The following is a 19,374-nucleotide window of genomic DNA, read 5'->3' as shown; positions in this document are numbered from 1 at the left end:
GTGTCATAGCTCGCCAGTCATTAGCGTACGCAGTGGTAACGATTAAGCACATGGCTGGCGTAAGAGCACCTTGCCATCCGCTTTTTCTCTGCGCACCGCCACGTCAAATCAAGGCGGTGAGTGCTTCTTCTGCCGTTAGACGATGCACTCAACACAATGCGTCACTTTTGTCATGAGTCTGCCAGAGCGCAGAGACATGTTAACCAGATCCGGTCATTGTTTTTGATGCACGAGACAAGGGCATAGATCGAAAGATTTCCGTCGTAACAGTCGCTGGGCGCAGTGCGAACGCAGGCATGCGACTAAAACTTCAATTAGGCTGATCATTCACAGTGTATACCCACCACTGCAAACGGCGTCAACTTGCACGCAGCGCTAATGAGGCAACAAGTTACATGCAGACACAAGTACAAACATTTAGGGCATGGTTGATCACAGAGCCATTCGATGTACATTACAGGTATTTTTGATAATGGCAGCCAAATGACTTTCATTAGAACCGACGTATCAAGGGAGTTCGGACTACAAGCCGTGAAGACTATTGATTTGAGTATCAAAGCATTAAGAGAAAAGCTACGGAATCACCGCCAAGCTAATCCCTTTTGTGCGCCGATATCTGCAAAGCCAATTTGACTCCATCAAGCATGAAATTAAGGCCGTATAAGTTTCGTTTATTTGAGACGCACTCTCTGAATTTCCCTGTGCAGACGAGTTGGTTACAAAGTTGGTTGGAGAAAGAAATGTCTTGCTTAGTGGATGGTTTCCCAGGCTTGAATGGCAGCAAAGAAATAGATTTGTTTATCGGGACAGACGAGAGTTTCACGTTTCTTTTTATTGAAATCTGCTCCCATAGCCAGGAAAATAGCCTAGCATGTTATGCATACAAGACTTGGTTGAACGTTGCAAGGATCAATTTCATGTAATGGAAGCAACATATCTCAAGTCGAGACAGTCTGCGCGCTGCTTCAAACGAGCTCTGTCGAGAAAGAAGTTTCAGACTTAGGTGAGCATTTCTGGCAGCTGCACAACATTGGATTTTATCACCCTTCAATGAGCGCTTGCCAAGACAGCTTAGTTTTAGACCATTTTACCGAACGCATCCAGCTGCGAAACTGGCGGTATAATGTCACACTTCCGTTGAAGTCCTTGGACATTAACCTCGCTGACAATAGTTCCTCCGACTTCCTCCAGGACGGGAATGCAGAAAAAGACTCACGCGAGTAATATATCCGAGAGAAAATTTATTGCATGCCTCACGCAGCTGCAATTCGAGAATGCTCTACAACAACGTGCGGCGCTTCGTCTTCGATGAGTCGTCGGACTCGAACGGTTTCTCATCAGTCAATGACCACCTGGAGAAAGCGCCCAACCTCAATAAAGATATAGTCAAGAAGCTCTTGACTTGGTGACTGCATCCGACAGCTAGACCTCACAGCTGATGTGCAAAAAGCGTTTCTGTGGGTCGTTATTGAGCAGCTTGGTCTGGATTCTCCGTGTTGCTTATGGGTAAGCACGCACCACAACCCGGCAGACCTTTACTGTCAATTCAAGAGCACAAAATGACGCGTGTGCCCTTCGGGAGGACTGCAGGCCTGTTTTTTTAGGGCGTAACAGTACTGTCCCGTTTACATAATGTTGAATCCTCTTTACAATGTACAGCGGCTCTCCTTTCCAGTTGCTTCTACATCGATGACCTCGTCAGTGGTGTTTCGAGTTCCGAAGAAGATGTCAGCAGTGCTTCAGGTAATCAGCAGTGCTTGCATGATGCTACAAAAGTAGGGTGCGAATGATCCCGCACAACAAGAACACATCGACAAAGGTGCATCACGAGGTTCAGCTTCTGCACTAAAGAAGGTGCTGGGCATTTTCTGGAGCACTCCTTCTGACAGGCTTCATCAATATTGCGACGCATGGCTTCAGTTGCTAGCTTGCAAAGAAAACGCGAAGTGTTAGTTTTATAGACTTCAGCATGACTTTTCGATCCGTTGGGATGATTATCCCCATCAGTCATTAAGATAAAGCGCGACGTGATGACTTCGGGGTGAGCGTGATCACGAAGCCACTTTTTTGACATATTCGGTTCAGCATTTCGTGCCGAACTATTCGACTAACAGTGTGGATAGCGCTCTACATCAACAGCTGTCGTCCAGCGGTCACCCGTCGTACAGGTCTTCTTGATACGCAAGAACGGCGAGAGGCCGAGTTCGTCTCTTAACACCATGTTCGGAAAGATTCTTTTGCTAAGGAGCTCTTCCAGCTCACAAAGAGAAAAAACTCTTGACCCATCCACGAAGATAGGGGATCTTCATGCATTCATCAGTGACGTCAATGTGCTCAGGATCAGGACCTAGCTGCAATATGGTGCAGCGACGTCCAGCAAAGAAGCACCTCTGTTACTCCCTGACGAAGACCCGTCAACATGTGTTGTGATGTTGCATGCGCATCACAATAATCTCCATAGCGGTGTAGGCGATACACTAACCACATTGCCAGGAAGGATTCGGATGATATGAGCTTGTCAGTGTGTTAATTGTGTGCGGTCAATATAAGTAATCTGTGCGTGGTTTCGGCTGAAAGCAGCTGCTGCTCCGGCAGCACCTCTTCCACGTGAAAGGCTGTAGATCGCTCAACGTTTCGAAGTCAGGGGTGTTGATGTTTATGCACAATCAAAATGCCATCTAAGGACAAAGAAAGCTTCACATTTTTATTAGACAGCAACGTGTGAAAGGCTATCGCGCTAACTATAACGCGGAAGTTTATTGCCTCTTGAGCCCTTCCACATCTATCTCATTTTTATCCTTGAAAATGAAGCTCCTCCCGACCTCTTCCTGGTCTTCCGTATGCCTCTTCACCTTTATAAATTCTGTTATTTTTTTTTAATTAAGGCAGCATGACAGCGCGATTTTTTGTTCCGGCTAACATGGCCGCCTTTCCACTTTCTTCTACTCAGTATATCTTGTTTGAACTTTTCCATAAACACAAAGTATGATACATGTTTTGTTCCATCTCCGTCCATTGTGGGCGCCAGATACTAGACAATTGCAGTAATTCTTACTTGTGGCAGTTCACTTTGGGCCGTCTAGTTATTTAGGCAGTGCTGCTTCTCCCTATTCATTTTAAAGCAGCGCGAAAACACAAGACTAAAAGGAACAGGAGACGACACAAGCGGTTTACTCCCTATCCAGGGCTTTTCAGGGCTGGCTTCCAATCTTGAACTGCCATAAAAAGGGTTAGGACCGAATTGACAGCTCCTTTCAACTCGGCTGTTCAAAGAGGTCTTGTGATACACCATGCCACAATGTCAGTACATGGCCGTGTCAGCTGCTATCTGAAGTACTATCAGATAGCCTTCACACTAGCATGCTAAACAATTCAACAAATGTTGAAGTAATAAGGCCTCGATTCGCCTTTTTTTGGGGGGCAGATGTTTTTATAACAGCATAATGATGGTGCAAGTGGAATGTCGGAGCATTTATTCTGTCATCCTTCTGTCTCATTCAAGTAGGTCTGCGCTCTAAAATGCAATAATTGGCTTGGGATATTCGACTCTCGATGTTCTAACCTAATCAGGCCACCTGATCGTTCGCACGGGTTTTGTGGACATTTTCTGTTATACTAAAGCGACTCATCTGCTTGCTGATGAAAACACCACGGGATTCTACAAAGTTGATTCTGCATTGCCTCCGCATTGTGTCTTCGCAATGTCCGCTTTACAGTCAGGTCAGGCTCTCGTGGACATTTGAGAGGGCTCTAAAGAGAACTTTTACTTCCCCCCCCCCCACCTTCCCTCCGCAGGAAAACAGTAAACACACGCCTTATGCGCTCAGGTCTGTTAACAATTCCCTACTTGATTCCAAACTGCGTCCAGCAGATCGTTGTAAATATGTACCTCAGCAACAGGCGATACGAATGTGAAGCTAACGGCGCATGACGTTACAGAATAATGAAGCATGAGATAGTGAAGTCACATGCAAGGGGTATTTTTAGGCGCTTCTTTTGCTGCGACAGCAGTATTGGTGCCTCCAAGGGAGCAAAATGACAGTGATCAATGTGAGTCATAACGAATTAAATACGAAACCATGAGCCTTTTTCAATTCGCCTTAAGCAGTAAGGAAAAACACATTGTGTTTTTTTATACTCAGGCAATCCATTATACCCCAGTAATTCTTTACTTGAGAGTATTTCCTTGTACATGAATGTACCTTTATTTATCATAACTTTCACTCTGTTACAAGAGTCAGCGTTGGCAGGTTGTTCAACTGTATAACGACCGAGGTAGCAGGAAGACGAGTATTTAGGTTGCAAGTGGCAGACCCTTCAGAGACGTGGCGGACAGTTTTCCTTTTCATGCGATCCTACTCATAATGGTTTCGCATGTATAGCCGGTGCCTGTTTGTGGCCATGGAGACCGAAGCCTCCTCCATTAAGAAGTACCACCCACCACACATCTGCTTACTGCTGTCTCCATTCATATTGGATATTCATAGTGCTCCAACCACCGGAGCACTAGATCCGTTACTCGCCCTATACCCGCCCACCTTCGCTTCGAGACGCCCAGAAGCGCATCAACCACCCAAGGCCAATCTCAGGTCCTTAGAGGAGCCCTCTAGCATTATGCCGCCTGTTCCGTTTACCATAATGCCTCCCATCAGTGGAAATCAGCCCCGTATTTGAACGAACACGCGACGACGATATCCTATTCAAAGATGCAGCGAGAATCAGAGCTGCCCTACTGAAGCATCACCCACTAGCCCTCTCTCAGACTCTAAAGAGCTGCTACTAAACATCGCCAGGTTCCAGGGAACATATAGCATGCACGTGAAGCCTTGTTGTAGAGTAAAATTATTCACTATTAAGAGAAACGAAGCGATTGTGAGGTGAAGACTTAAGGTATTGAAAGTATATTTACAACACAGCCGCAATGGAAAAAAAAAGGAACAGCACCACCAAAATCAGTTCCAGTTCGTCGTTTTCAGCATCTTCCTATTCGCTAGGAAAAAGAGGAAAATACTTCTTTTTTTTTTCATTAACAGTATACCTAACTGCTTGCGCGGGGTGGTGGCATAAATATCCTGTAAAATAGTTTACTTACACTTTATTTTATTTACACTTTATTTACACTTCAATAGAGGCTTTGCAGAATCCTACAAAAAAAGCAATCGAGCCAGTTTCAAAACTTCAATCTCGAGTTTCTCTTCGTTTTGTCAGAAGCTTCCATGGCACCGTCTGAAATATAGACAAAAAAACCGCATGATTATAAATAATAATGGTTTGAAAACTGAGAGATGACTCATGCAAAAAGTCCTGTATTTAAACCAATTAACAAGTGCTGTTAATGCGCAATAAAAAATTTTAGAGCTGCATTGTCAAGGCAATGCAACCCAGCTGCTTCTTTACAGAACACGGTCGCTGCCAAGAAATACTGCCCCTTGGTATTTTCTCAAGCACTGTTCTTTCAAAACTTGTGACATTCAGGAATTTTACATTATTCTACTAGTCCGACATAAGTTGGTTGCCGGTGGATATCTGTCAGTGTGTATGGCTTGATGCCTCCGGCGAATGACAGCGTGCATTTATTTAACACGAGGGATAGCGTTAAAGATTCCCTTAAGATGAAATTTTTTTTTTCAGGTAATAAAAGTTTCTTACTGTTTGGGAGGAATTAAACTTCATGATGTCTCGAAAAAACTTATGGGCGGTCAACTTGTGCATTCGAATAGCGGACAGTTTGGTGCGTAATCACTTTCCCCACACCACTAATGCGCGCTCATTCGAACGGAGCAAAGAGAAGAATGGCAAGGCGACACGTGTGTCAATGCCTACTATACAGCTTCCCAGGTGACCCTCAATCGACCATAAGTGTCCTTTAACAGTATCGCTATTCTAAGCTGCACTAGTATTCCTGAAGTTTTTATAGCGAAAGCTACACTACTGTAGGTCTTCAAGCTGTCGACGCTGCACCGAGGCACCGTGGCAGCAGCTGCAAACTTGATGTCTCGTTTCACATTGGACGGTTATGTCAGAATCAGCCTGTCAGGACCTTGATAATCACGTTACCCCTATTGGCCACTAAGGCACGTGTATACGGCTTGGTTAAAGCGGGGCTTTATATGTCGGATGATAGTCCACACTGTAACGTCATACCATTAAGAGTGGTGCTTAAGTGACCCACTTATTTAGATGCAATAAAAGCCTTCACTACCACCACCTAAAACGACGGTGAAATCTAATGTTTTCAACAGATGTGTTCAAAGCTTTTGCTCCACACACAGTTCAGCAGCGTTCAACCCGTCTAATTCTTTTTCTTCTGATCATGGCGCACATGGCACATAGATCAATTCCAAATATGGATCCGCGTCCGGCACACATGAACATTAAAGTTTGCCAAATCTGCACTGTAATAAAGAAGGGATAGTACTATAGGAAAAATTTGCATGACGCTCCTTTTATTCTTCACTGCTGTCACTGTAAGCATTGTCCTATTTGCTCACTCCGTGATGAAAAAAAGGTGCTACATATCCCGCGTCATGTTCATCCTAATTGGGAGCGCAAGGCTTCAAATTCTTACAGCAATTGTGTTAATAAACAATATATGCCCACCTTGTATTAGAATAAAATATTCCTGAATTTCAAAACTTTGTGATCACCAGTGTTCGGGAAAACGCGTGGGACACCCACCGAGACACGGTACCAAAAATAAAGCACTTACTAAAAATACTAATATGCAAAGGTAATCATAGGTGAATACGTAATGTTTAAAATGTCAATTTAGTACCCGCAAATGAAAACGTGAGTGATACATGTACAATACAATACAGAAAGTTCAGTCTTAATAATATTTACACTAAAAAACGAAACAAACACGCCGAAGATTTGGAGACTTGCTGAGGTTTGGATATGTATGTAAAGCGAGTGGCGGCAGAAATTATTCTGACACGAAAGCATATACAAAATTATGTTTCGTCTAATTGAGCAATATTTTCTTTATACATCAGGCTGCCTAACACATCAAAAACATCATACTTAAATCGGCCTCAATTGTTGCACTCTTATTAAACAGTACGATAATATTCTGTTCCTATTTTGATATTGATAATATTTCTATAGCGATGAAATCATTTTAAACGCCAGCTACAGATTCTATATAGCACAATCAATAATCTACACATAGTCGTGACACATGGCGCTGTGATCGCACAGCACGACACCTAGCCCACAGACATCACTCAAGATATCATTCGTGGTCATTTATGCTTTCCTTTCAGTATAAGACATAATTCATTGCGAAAGCACTGGCCCTGCGGTTCAGACCCGACCACAACCGTCCATTGCTAACAAATGCGCCTCGTGTAGTTGTCGTACGAGGAGTGAGGGAGATATTGCGCTTTTCTTCTTTTTCAGAAGCAACCTAGCGCGTTTTGGTGCTCCGGTGTTTGAACCTGAGAATGGTTATCTGTTGTAGGCCGCATTGCACCCGCCAACACTTCGGTGATGGTGGACGACGTCATCTCTTCTTGTTTTTGTGCACCTCACTCTCTTTTCCCAAGCTAGGACCGCTGGCAGCATCTCTCAGAAGCAACCTAGTGTTTTGGTGCTCCGGTGTTTGAACCCGACCTCCGGTAGCTGCATTTAACTCCTGCCAGAGAATATAATTAATTCCTGGCAGTGTGCCCGGCGGTAGATGAGATCTTGTTCACCGCTTTATGCGCTCTTCATGAACAAGGATGGATTCCGCCACGCCAGAGTCTGCACCGGTTGCCGAGCAGCGGCGCCCGAAATGCCGGTGCCTCGAGATCATTCGTGCCCTGGACAGCAAATGCGCTTTCCGGAGTGCGAAAAGGGCTCAGGAAGATTGGAATTGCTCTCGACACATAGCAATTTTGGTCTACTTCGTTCTTTACTTGCTGGGACGGCTGGAATGGTCAGAACAGCACCGCGAACACGAATTTGTGATCCTTTCGAACTGTTCATCGAAATGTACTTATTCTTAAGTTTTTGTTTCTTTCATCCGGACAACCGCTAAGGCATCAGTTAAGTACACAGCCGCATCAATACAAAATATGAGCCTCAACGCCCGTGTTCCCACAGTCGGTCAAAGGTCCTAAGTGGTATTCAAACAATGCTTGAGTCGGGCATCGCCGGCGCAATCAGACAGTGCCGCCGTATAGAGAATATGCTTAACCTCTGCCACCAGTGGTCTATTAATGTGCAGATATATGACACCGAGTGGGTTTTTTCTGCATTTACCTGCATCATAAAAACTCCCTACGCATCCAAAAATAGAACCCCGTCTATTTTGTGTTGCGGTATACATTTGTGAGTTTTAGTGGCTAGTGGGCGACGCGAAAATCACTGCTTGTATTCGCATGCGTTTCTCCTCCCAAGCTAATCCTTTCCTAGAACAACGACGATGCTGAGCGGTTGTCTTCCTAAAGGAACGACTGACATGCAGGCGCAGAAGTAAAATGCATGATTTTTATTCGGAATTTGTGCACATAAGATGACAATAATTTCATTTGCCTGTTGAAGCGAGTTGTTGATCTGAACAATTTTGGGCCACATAATCCTTCACCGAGCGTTATTGAGTCTGGCAAATTAAGTTGCTGGATATTGTTATAAATATTACCGGCAGGTCTTCCTGCTTTTCATACCGCCACATTTTTGGCACTAAAAAAAACAAATATAATTTTTAGTTTGTATTTTTTTCACAACAGATAGCCAGCATCCTTACGGTAGATATTATTAAACGGTTGAGCTTCCAGGCTTAAGTGAAGAATATATAAAGCACTTACGCCAATAAAATTGCGACCGAGCGGTGGTGATTCAGAAACCCGACACTGCCAGTGCTCGCGCTTCATAGCGATAAAGTCAACAACAAACTTTGAACGAATTTTCACAAGTGATGCCTCTAGCTAAGGGATATTAAAAGAGAAATTCGCTTTATGGGAAAGAAAACAAGGAGATGTCGGCCTTCGGTAAGGCCTTCGTGTTCAGCTACTCTACAGTGGAAGTAAATGGAAAGTTGGGGCGTCAATGGAGAGTGCTGCTGTCACAATGGTGTAAATGATTTAATTTAATGTGTTTAATTTAATGTAAATGATTTAATGTGTTCCGAAAGATAAACACGCACACAATTGTAAGCATTCGTGTCTTCAACACAGCCTCACAGGCGCAGTTGCAGTAAAGAACACAGCCCTCTCATATATCAGCAAAAATGCGTCTACAAGCAATTTATGCCTGCACCAGGCAAAGCTCACAAAACATACACTAATGTTCCTGAAAAAAAAGGTTATCACTGTGGGGCTCCTATGCCCATCTTGGCCTTTTGAACTACGCGTGCTCCTCTCACTCTTCCTTGGTGCGCGCAGAGGTAACGCAACTGGGCATGTGCGTACTTTATCGCGGCTCGTGACATGTGCTCAGCTTGAGAGTGGGCCTTGATAAGTAGAGCGAAAAGCCAAGAACGGGGGATTCCGAGACAGCGCGGCTGAGGAGGCGCAGTCAAGCTGTAAGCGAGCAGCACAAGCCATCTTGGGTGAACACGTAAGGCGGCGCGGAGCCCTCTAAAATAGAAGCGAGAAGGGTGAGGCTGTTTGCGTGAGTTACTGCCATGCTCGAATCATTGTCTCTGGTACCATTAGGAGCAATTTTTCCGTGCCGCATCTCCCTATTTGCGCCCTAGTTTGCTTTGTTGTACTGTGTAGAAGCACAGTCCCCCTTTGTTTTGTAATCTTGGCCTAGAGCTGACGCAAGCCTCGAATACATGATTCGCTCTACTATGTCTTTCGATCTTTCAGCATTCCTAAATGTTTTTTGTTGAGCCGGGATAAACCGGTGTTTTTTATGAACTGCGGATTTATGACTCGTCGGGCGAGACCCTTTCTCGCGGACCCGGTTTCAAGAAGGAGGAGCATTCAAAACATGTGTGGCACACATAATAAAATACTTTTGCGCGCACATCAAAGCAAACACTATAGTTAAAGACATCCTCCTTCACCCAAGGTTATCAGGTACTCTCTTCCTAGTGGTAATTGTTAATTGCTTGGACAGAGAGCAACTGTTCATCGGTCTGAGCATATTTTCCAAGGCCCGCTTTGCATCAGTGTGGTGGGGGCATTCGGAAACAATACGATCATTAGTCTAGGAATATCGCAATTATTTAACTAATAATTGCTGGCCCAACCTCCCGCATCGAGCAAATAGATGTCTATTTTACTAAGAAAATCAGGGAGCTATAACCATTATAAGACAGCCCCACATGTGGTATAAATTAACAGGTGACACGCTCACATCTCCTAAGCTGTACATTGCATGCACTTTGTTTTCGAAATAATAATGTCATATTGTCAGCTTCAAATCACCTGTAACTGATTAAAATTTGAACCACCACGTGTTCAAACATACTTACTATTGTTAAGGTACCACAGAGTAATCTGATATTTCTTTGCGCTTAAGATATTTCCCTATTCTTTCAAATATCAGGATTACTCACTCAAATATTTTCTTCATACTCAGAAAGTCCTCCTTCATGAAGCTCATGAACTTTGATGAGCCAATGCTAAGGGCAAAGAAAACAGCATAACGTTAGCGCTATATACCATCGAATAAAATCGGCGTGTGCGCAGTTTTCTCTTGCACGAAACTATATACAAGTACTATGGCAATAAAACAGACTTAGTTGCTTCCAGAGTGAGTGCCAGTTCAGTGCACGCATGGTAAAAGTTCCAAGATGTGTATTCTATCTCAACCTTGCTTCTCGAGACACTATTCTTCTAAACGGTACATTGTATTACATGATTGAGCATCAATTTCTCGAATTAAAAATATTGCTTTAACCTGAGCAGGTGGTGCCGAATTCCGTGATAGCAACAATAGCTATCGGGAAATAGCAGAAGTAGCCTATCGAACTAAGAAGAAAAACTTTACTAGGTGACCTTTAACGTGCTCATGTAATGTTAAAGAATTCTGTCATGAGATGAAGTGTATCTAGTATATATGTGTAGAGGTGCGTAATGTCTTTGTTTCAGTTGTCCTTACATTCTCGTTAGAGCCACTGGTAAGCTCTAGTCCTTTCTTTCATGTGGTACCCGAGCAGAAACAGAATAATTTAGTAACAAGACTTGCTTTGCGCGCATGTGTGTAGAGTTGAGAAAGGCGGCAGGATAAGGATGTGGCTGCATACATGGACGAACTAGCCATATTAGGTTACCGATAGAAGAGTTGTTTTTTTCTGTGACAGATTTGCTTCCGGAGTGTCGTCTGCTTACTTCAACGTAAAACAGGAAACCTTCTATTATATTACATACAAAATAAAGACACACGTTCAAATATGTGAAATGTATAATTCTGTATATTCATTAATTTATTCTTAATTTAGTCTATGGACAAGACGTACCTAATACCATTACAACCCACCCTTCAGTTCGAAAACCAAATGTTGAGAAGGACGGGGAGAGAAATGCGTCAGTGAGTTATATAGGCATTCATTGTCATGTATAAGCGTTATAGTATGAACCACGAGATAATCATTGCACCGAAATGCTGCAGGAACAGTTCTTCTCATGCTTGTTTTGGATCGGATGTCACAGCTATCCAATTTCTCGTGAGGTCGTCTGTTCAAATTTTTTCCCTTTCACTGGATGACGCCTGCTTTATACACTAATAATCAGCAATGAGCAGTATTAGCATTTTACTTACATGTTAAACGTTTTGTATAGCGAATAAATAATAATTACCTAATAACCGGCTCTTCCTTGCTGGATTGATATTACTCCGTAGGCAGTGAAGAGGTCATCATAAGCTCCACAATAATCTTTGGTCAACAATAAGCTATCTCTGCCTTCGATCTAGGCATATCCTTAACTAGCAAGTTTAGCACCTGATATTCGCTTGAAATCTCATAGTGACTAGTGACCAAGAGGCACAAGAAAAGATCCAAAATAGTGCATTTTGATACTTTAAGTATTCCAAGACCTTACACAGAAGGCAAACAAAACAAGATACCCACAAAGGAAAGTGCATGCAATTCCTTTATATACGAAAGACATTACGCTAGGCGAAAGCTATCTTAGGTTGGTATGCAAGCATAAAGCCACGCAAGACATTCTCTCTCACATGAATGCCGTAGCCTGCACTGCGAAATCATAGCTGTTCGGCCCAGGGTAGTAGGTCACGATAGCTGCACTCGGATCCTTGCCGCAAAATGTTCCAGGAGTTTCAACCTCTGAAAAACAGTAACCCCTTTCTTAGTGTCAGGGTTGTTTAAAAGGTTCTCACTAACTGGGTTTCTTAAAACTATACAGATGCCATTTGGGACCAATAGGCTGTGCGAATGCGGTGCGAAACTGGAAAGTTGCGGCTCAAGCACACTATACTGATGTGGCGTAGACATTGCAAAAAAAAAAACATTTTTTTTTTAAGATGAAACGCCCCGCGCCAAGCGCATAAAAGTTTAACACAAAACGCTTTTCAAGTCTGCATTATTGTTGCTGCTTTTCCTGGAACTTTTGATTTTTATCTATTCAGTTTACGTGTGAGATTTTCATACACATATCCACCATGCGGTGAGTCGCAGTTTGAAGTTCTGCTTATTCGGGCAGAAATTAGGACAACGCACGTCCTATTTACGAACACTTTGCAATAGCTGTCATATGCAGGATCACAAGCGTTAAGGAACTGGCTCTTTGAAGCATAGGATTATTTAAAAACGTTTATTTCGCTTTGGCTCAAAATACTATGAAAGCACTGGACATGTCTGGATTGTAAGGGTTACTGATTCAATATATAATTCGATTTGCATAGAAATGGCCTTGCGCTGCAGAGAGGCTCAAGATGCCAAGGGGTACCAAATAGCCCCTAAATCGCGAAGGGTTCGAGCCACCATGGAGACTCCGGGCCACGAGACCTTGGTACCGATGTCACAACCTTCTTCTAAATTTTAATCATAATCAAATGCGGTGTTTCGTCAAACGATGGCACAATGTTCGAGCATGTACATGTTTTGCAGAATGGGTCACTTGAACTTGGCGTAACTTTACTTGGGTATTTTATTTTGCACTTTCAATCGCGACTACACAGTAACACCAAACTTTGTACAATTTTAGTGCACTCAAACCACATCAAGGGCTAGTGTTGTCTAATAAGCAAGGGTTTGGCGAAACACCAACATATAGCTGAATGATTTCTAAAGTTCAGATATCATTTGTCTTTCGCTATTTTGTCGTTGACAAGTTTAAAAACATGAGTTTGGGATGACTGCCTAATATCGGAGATTCGATAAAAAAAATACGGAGTTTGTGTTTACATCTCATCACATGGAGCCGCGGGGGCGTCACCACAAGACTTTAATTTGTGGAGTTCATTTTAAATTTATTTGAATTGTTATTATGTTGCTTTCCCTTTTACAATTCATCCTCATCCCTCCCTAGAACCTTAGCTTATTTAGAATCCTTGGAATCAACCCAAGAAAAATATGTTGCGAACAAATAAACAAATCTACAAGAGCGACATTCATTATACCAAAACCGATGTGAAGTAGTGTCATTCGTAAGCCTCAGCTTCATATGAAATATGTACATTAAAATGATGGCGCCAAACGAACATTTGGTTGCAATTGACAGTGCGGCTCAGTTAAAGGAATTTGATCATATGTTATATCTGTTTCCACTGTGTTGTGTACTTTGATTTTATGTTATTTACGCTTTGTGAAAGTTGTTTGTTTTATTCTGGAGGAATTTTATTTTGTACTACTTGTTTTCACTGTATTATATTCATTGTTCTTTATCATAATTAACCCACTCCCCTCTGTAATGCCTTTGGCCCTGAGGGTACAATAAATAAATAAATAGTTCTGAAATGGTATAGTATTCAATACAATATAAAAATTGAATATTGCTATGGCCTCCCAAGACATGTAATTCTATATTTTGCCCGTACTCGCTGGTGACGATGCTGACCATATTCATTGCTAGATATGCGGTAAAATATTTCCCAATTATGAATAATTATTAGCGGCGACTATATTATGTCTCCATTAATAAAAGGAGTAAAGCCAAGCAAGGTAGCGAAGCACTTAAAGTAGCAGGCGAATATGTCTACTTATTACAGGTACTAACCGCAGATCCAGACCATGAAAACGAAATAACAAAAAGAATAAGATTGGGATGGAGCGCATTTTGCAAGCACTCGCAGAATATTACTAGCAGCTTACCGGTATCGCTCAAGAGGAAAGTGTACAACAGTTGCGTCTTACCTGTATTCACCTATGGGGCTAAAACGTGCAGGCTAACCAAGAGGGTTCTACTTAAGTTGAGGACAGCGCAGAGGGCTATGGAACAAAAATGGTAGGGGTAATACTAACAGGTAGGAAGCACGCAGAGTGGGGCAGAGAAATAACTCAAGTTACTGACATTCTAGTAGAAATCAAGAAAAAGAAATGGGCATCGGCAGGACGTGTAAGAGGATGACCGATGGTCGCTTATGGTAACAAACTGGATTCTAAGGGACGAAAAGCGTAGCAGGGGGCGACATAAAGTTAGGTGGGCGGATGAGGTTAAGATGTTCGCAGGGGTCAAGTGGATGCAGCTAGCAGAGAACCGGAATAATTGGAGAAATATGGGAGAGGTCTTTGCCTTGCAGTGGAATAGTCAGTGTGATAATGATGATGCTTATGATGATGATGATGTACTTAACTCTACTTGTTCTACTGTGTAGTCTCCTGTAGAAACTCTGCCATCTTTAGTGTGCGGATGTTAAGATACCATATTTATTTCGACTATAAGAGACTATAGAGACCATGATTTTTTAATATCATTTTTAAATATTTAAGTTGTGAGCTGAGTGGCTAATTCAACGACTCAGGGGTAGTATAAAGTGACGGTATATAAACGTATCTCTGGTAGCCCCGCTATTTCTTGAAGCCAAAACGGTTTGTTACCTCGCTCTCACGCACGCACACACACACACACACACACACACACACACACACACACACACACACACACACACACACACACACACACACACACACACACACACACACACACACACACACAGTAGGGCGGATGGCTCTGCATCTGAAAGTTGGGGGAAATACAGCTCTATCCCTTTACCCTTGGAGTCATAGCGAAGGCAGTGTACAGAGGACAGTGCTAACAACTTTAGAGGAGGAATATGGAGCAAAGAAGGCAGGGTTAAACTATGCAGCTCTGATGAATCACCTGAATATAGGAGCTTGAAGGAGTGATTACAGACATATAATGAATCAGACTGCAGTCGCTTTACGGCACAATGATATACGATGGGCAAGAAATCTGAACAGGTCACAAATCAAAATGCGTCTTTCAGAGAATGACATGCTGAAAAAATATCGGATCTATAAAGGATAAGCAGGTAAAAGCGGGCCCAAGAAACTCCGTGAAAATATAATAAGCTAAAATATACAATTAACAGGGACTAATAGAGATCAGCCGAGCACGCTACTCGACGATGACGGATAAGCACGTGCCGACAATGCACTACATGCAAAATGATGTAAAACCGAGGGTGGCCACACACACGGGTGAATGTCGAGCTGGCACCGATAGTATAAACTGAATCCCCAATGGGATCTCGGTGCTAAAGGTGAACAGTGGTCCATCATGAAGGCACCGCAGACACTGTCGCTCTGCGCGCTGGTCGAGGAAAATCGCCGTGAAACATCGCGGTGATTGGGAATCGCCTTTTTCACAAGGCCACTGTGAGCATGCGCGCTAAACTCCTGGTTGTAACGCCCAGCTGCACATGCGCAGTTCTTCACCTCTGTGATCGGCGTCGCTGGAGCCGATCGCAGAAGCCATGCGCAATTCATATTTGTGACAATCGTATGTGACAGATGGCGGTAAATGTCAAGTACTAAGTCGCCAATTCGCTGGCGGCGGCGGCTCCCGAGGAGGGTTTCAACCAGTAGTACACAATTTTCGAATCACTCGCTAGGGACGCAATATCTTCTGACAGGGACACCAATCTGGTGTCCACCCGTTACAAAGGGACTAGCTAACACTATCATCATCATCAGGGTCGGAAAGACGCGCGAGGAAAACTTAACCAGCCAGGGTGGTTAAATGTGCTCCTGAATTGCTAGATGAAGGCCAGGTAGTGCATGAAAAGAGACCAGGAGTCAGGACAGTGGGATTATTGTGAACTCAGAAGGATTTACGAAAACCGGCCATGTGGAAGAGTGCACATTAGGAAGTTCATAAGATGGCCGAGCAGAGAAAAATACTCACGTGATGGCCATGCGGACGGAGTGAATTCCGCGCACAGATGGTGTGGTTGAGGAATTGCTCAGAGCACGCAAAGTTTCCAGAGATAGGGTTCTTGTGTAAGTGATGTGAAAACCGTACAAGGAACGAGCCCAGACAAGGTGAAATGTCTATTTTATAAGCTACCGGTATGCAGGTTGTAGAGATAGAGGCTAGCGTCTTGATGGGTGGCCGTCCTAACCACAATTAAGTTTTTGGGACATAGTGGGGTTTGAAGACGATCCGCAGCCGGAACCCCCAGCATCTAGGGTGCGGTCAGGAATAGCATTAAACGGCAAGAAATTGGGTACCTCACACACACGCAAAGATGACTCATATGATCTCGGCTGCCTCCACCGTCAGTGCTGTGCAAAGCGAGACGCCAGCAGCCGGTATGCGCCCCGTGTGCTGTGCGATGTCAGTGCACGTTAAAGAACCCCAGTGGTCGAAATTTTTGGAGTTCTCCACTACGGCGTCTTTCATAGCCTGAGTCGCTTTGGGACGTTAAGCCCCACAAACCAGCCGATATACGCCCCTCTCGACTGTTTAAGGTAAAATGCATGCAATATGTTAAAAGTAGACATTTTCAAAATGCCGCCAGTCAGTCTCCTTAGTCTCCAACACACGCCGCGTTCGCACGCCAATTTCGACTAAATCAGGACGCAGCTTTGATTCATTTTGAGTGTTTGTGCGGCCATAATTCAAGCATTGAATCAGACCCATATCCACCGATGTTCGAATTGCTGGGCCACATTTACGAAGATGTTCCAATACGATGACAGCGTTCACACATGTTGTGAACCGATAACCCAAGATGGCTGGAGCCACCTGCGAAACGATAATCGTAATAAATGTACACCGATCTTCGCATATGCTTGTACCGGCCTAAAACACCTAGCGTGTAAAAGCAGAAGAAAAAAGTGGCGCGTCTCCTGACGCCGCTCTTTATCACTTTTGTGCATGCAGGCGGGTCGATCACGTTGCAATGCGTACCTGCTGTCAAATATTGAGTTGTGAATCCATGCAATGAATTGAAAGCGGGCTATGCCAGAATCTGGCTGTGATCTGTGCATCCATGTTTTATGTATATCACTTTATTCGGTTTAAGAGAACCTCAGTAAATTAAGGTTTCGTGGGCCCGTTCCTTTCTGCGCTCGCTATAATTTAAACGTCGGCTGCAATATGTAAAATAGTTAGCTGCACCATCACAGCGATCAGCACGGCTGACAGAAAGGTATATTTCGCCGCACACTCCTATTGTTGAAAGTTATTAAAAATGAGTTATATCACGCATGTTCTTTTTTAAAGTAGGTATTCTACTGTTTAATAACTAAATGTCATACTGCAAGCTGCACGATGTAAAAAGAACTACAGTGTTGAGGACGTAAACAAATGAAGTGTGACCCGGTGAACATCTATGGCACTGAAAATATACTGAAATTCGATATCTGCATGTTTCGCCGGAATCATGCGTGTATGCTTAAACTTGTGGCCTCATTTCTACGACCACCGTAGCTACTGCTGGAGTATACAACAGGTTTAACAGAACAGCAAGACCGCAGTTCTGATGCACATATTACCAAACAATGAATGAAAGTGTCAGTTCAGCGCCTGCGACATTCTTTTCTAAACATTAAAATGATAATTGGGATGCTTAGAATAAAAACTTCCTACCATAAACTTCAGTCGGGATGTCTCCTCCGCGGTTCTCACGAAGGATAGCTCTCCTGTAAACAAAAATATATCTCAAATTTATTCCAAATTTTTATAATGATAGGATTAGCGGGAAGATAGGAAAACTGCAGAAAAGATAAGAACTAAAGGCGCAAGCAACGAAGACAACTCCGTGGGTGCACGGACGCGCTATGTTAAATTAAAACTAAGTATCAAGTTCAATTTTGGTACTCAAATAACTTTGTTATTTAGGCAGCTGATAATATTCACAGCAATCTATAGCACGTAAAAACAGACATATATGGCGTTAGAAAAACAAATGCTTTTATAAACCTACCGTGTTCAGATGTTCCTGAGAAGCAGCTTTATATGCTCAGTTGCGCTTTCCCAAGTGATTAGTAAACTATTCGCCATCAGCTAGCAACCACGCGGAATAGGTTAACTGAAATACACAACAAGATTATGACAATATTGATTGCTTGAGCATATATCAGGCGGCTTCTTTGACATATTCACGCAGCTTGATTGCCAAAAGCAATGTTACTGGTGCTCATTACGAGTCCTATACCCTTAGCCCATAAGAGAAGGTTGTTCCGGTCTCAGAGAAGGTGCGGTAGAATAAACATGACGATCTCATCCGGAATCGAATTAACAGCCAGTCGTGTACACGCTAGATAAATTTAGTAGCCTATGGCATTCATTGCGTTTAAACAAACTACAGTTCAATTGTCAAGATCAGCATGAGAAATATATCTGAACAATGTCAGGAAAGAAATCAATTAATATCGCTAATGTTCTGTTCTTAAGAACATTAAACAAGTTTACATGCTATAGACTTAAGCGGCTTGCCTGATATTGGTTCAAGATGTAATTATTTGAGAGTTCTTTTTCAAATTTCTGAAAGATAAATTCAGGAGAATGCAGGGCCTCCTTATACCTGGGTTGCCCTGAGTATTATTTGCCAATTTAACCATTCACTTTCTAGCTTTCTTTAGTGAAGACGAATTGTCGAAGCATTTCAGAGCATAGGCCATTCACAGTTTATAATATTGTAACCCGCGCTAACCGTGCCAGTTATAGAGGGGGAAGAAGAAGTTCGTGCGGAGTGCGCGTGGTTCTGGGCCGCCGCTGCTTTCGACTGGTCAAGCGCCTGCTCTCTGCCTCCTGTGCCTCAGCGCCCCAACCCCATCCTTTGACCCTGTCCTCCTGGACTGCCATCCGGGTAGCGATAGAACCCGTGACATTCTGGTGGAGGTGCGGGGTAAATGCAGCACAGCCCCTCAAAACCCGCTACTCTGAGTCCGCCCCCAAGTCTCAGCCGCCGCCCCTTCGACGAGGAGGCCGAGATACGTGCCAGCCGGCGACTTCAAGGGCTTCCTTCTGAATTTGGTCTGTTGCCCAACTCCGGCTCTTCACGACT

This window comes from Amblyomma maculatum, chromosome 11 (assembly GCF_055883805.1).
Source record: "Amblyomma maculatum isolate TAMU_Amacu chromosome 11, ASM5588380v1, whole genome shotgun sequence".
NCBI lineage: Eukaryota > Metazoa > Arthropoda > Arachnida > Ixodida > Ixodidae > Amblyomma > Amblyomma maculatum.
This window is presented reverse-complemented; position numbering follows the sequence as displayed.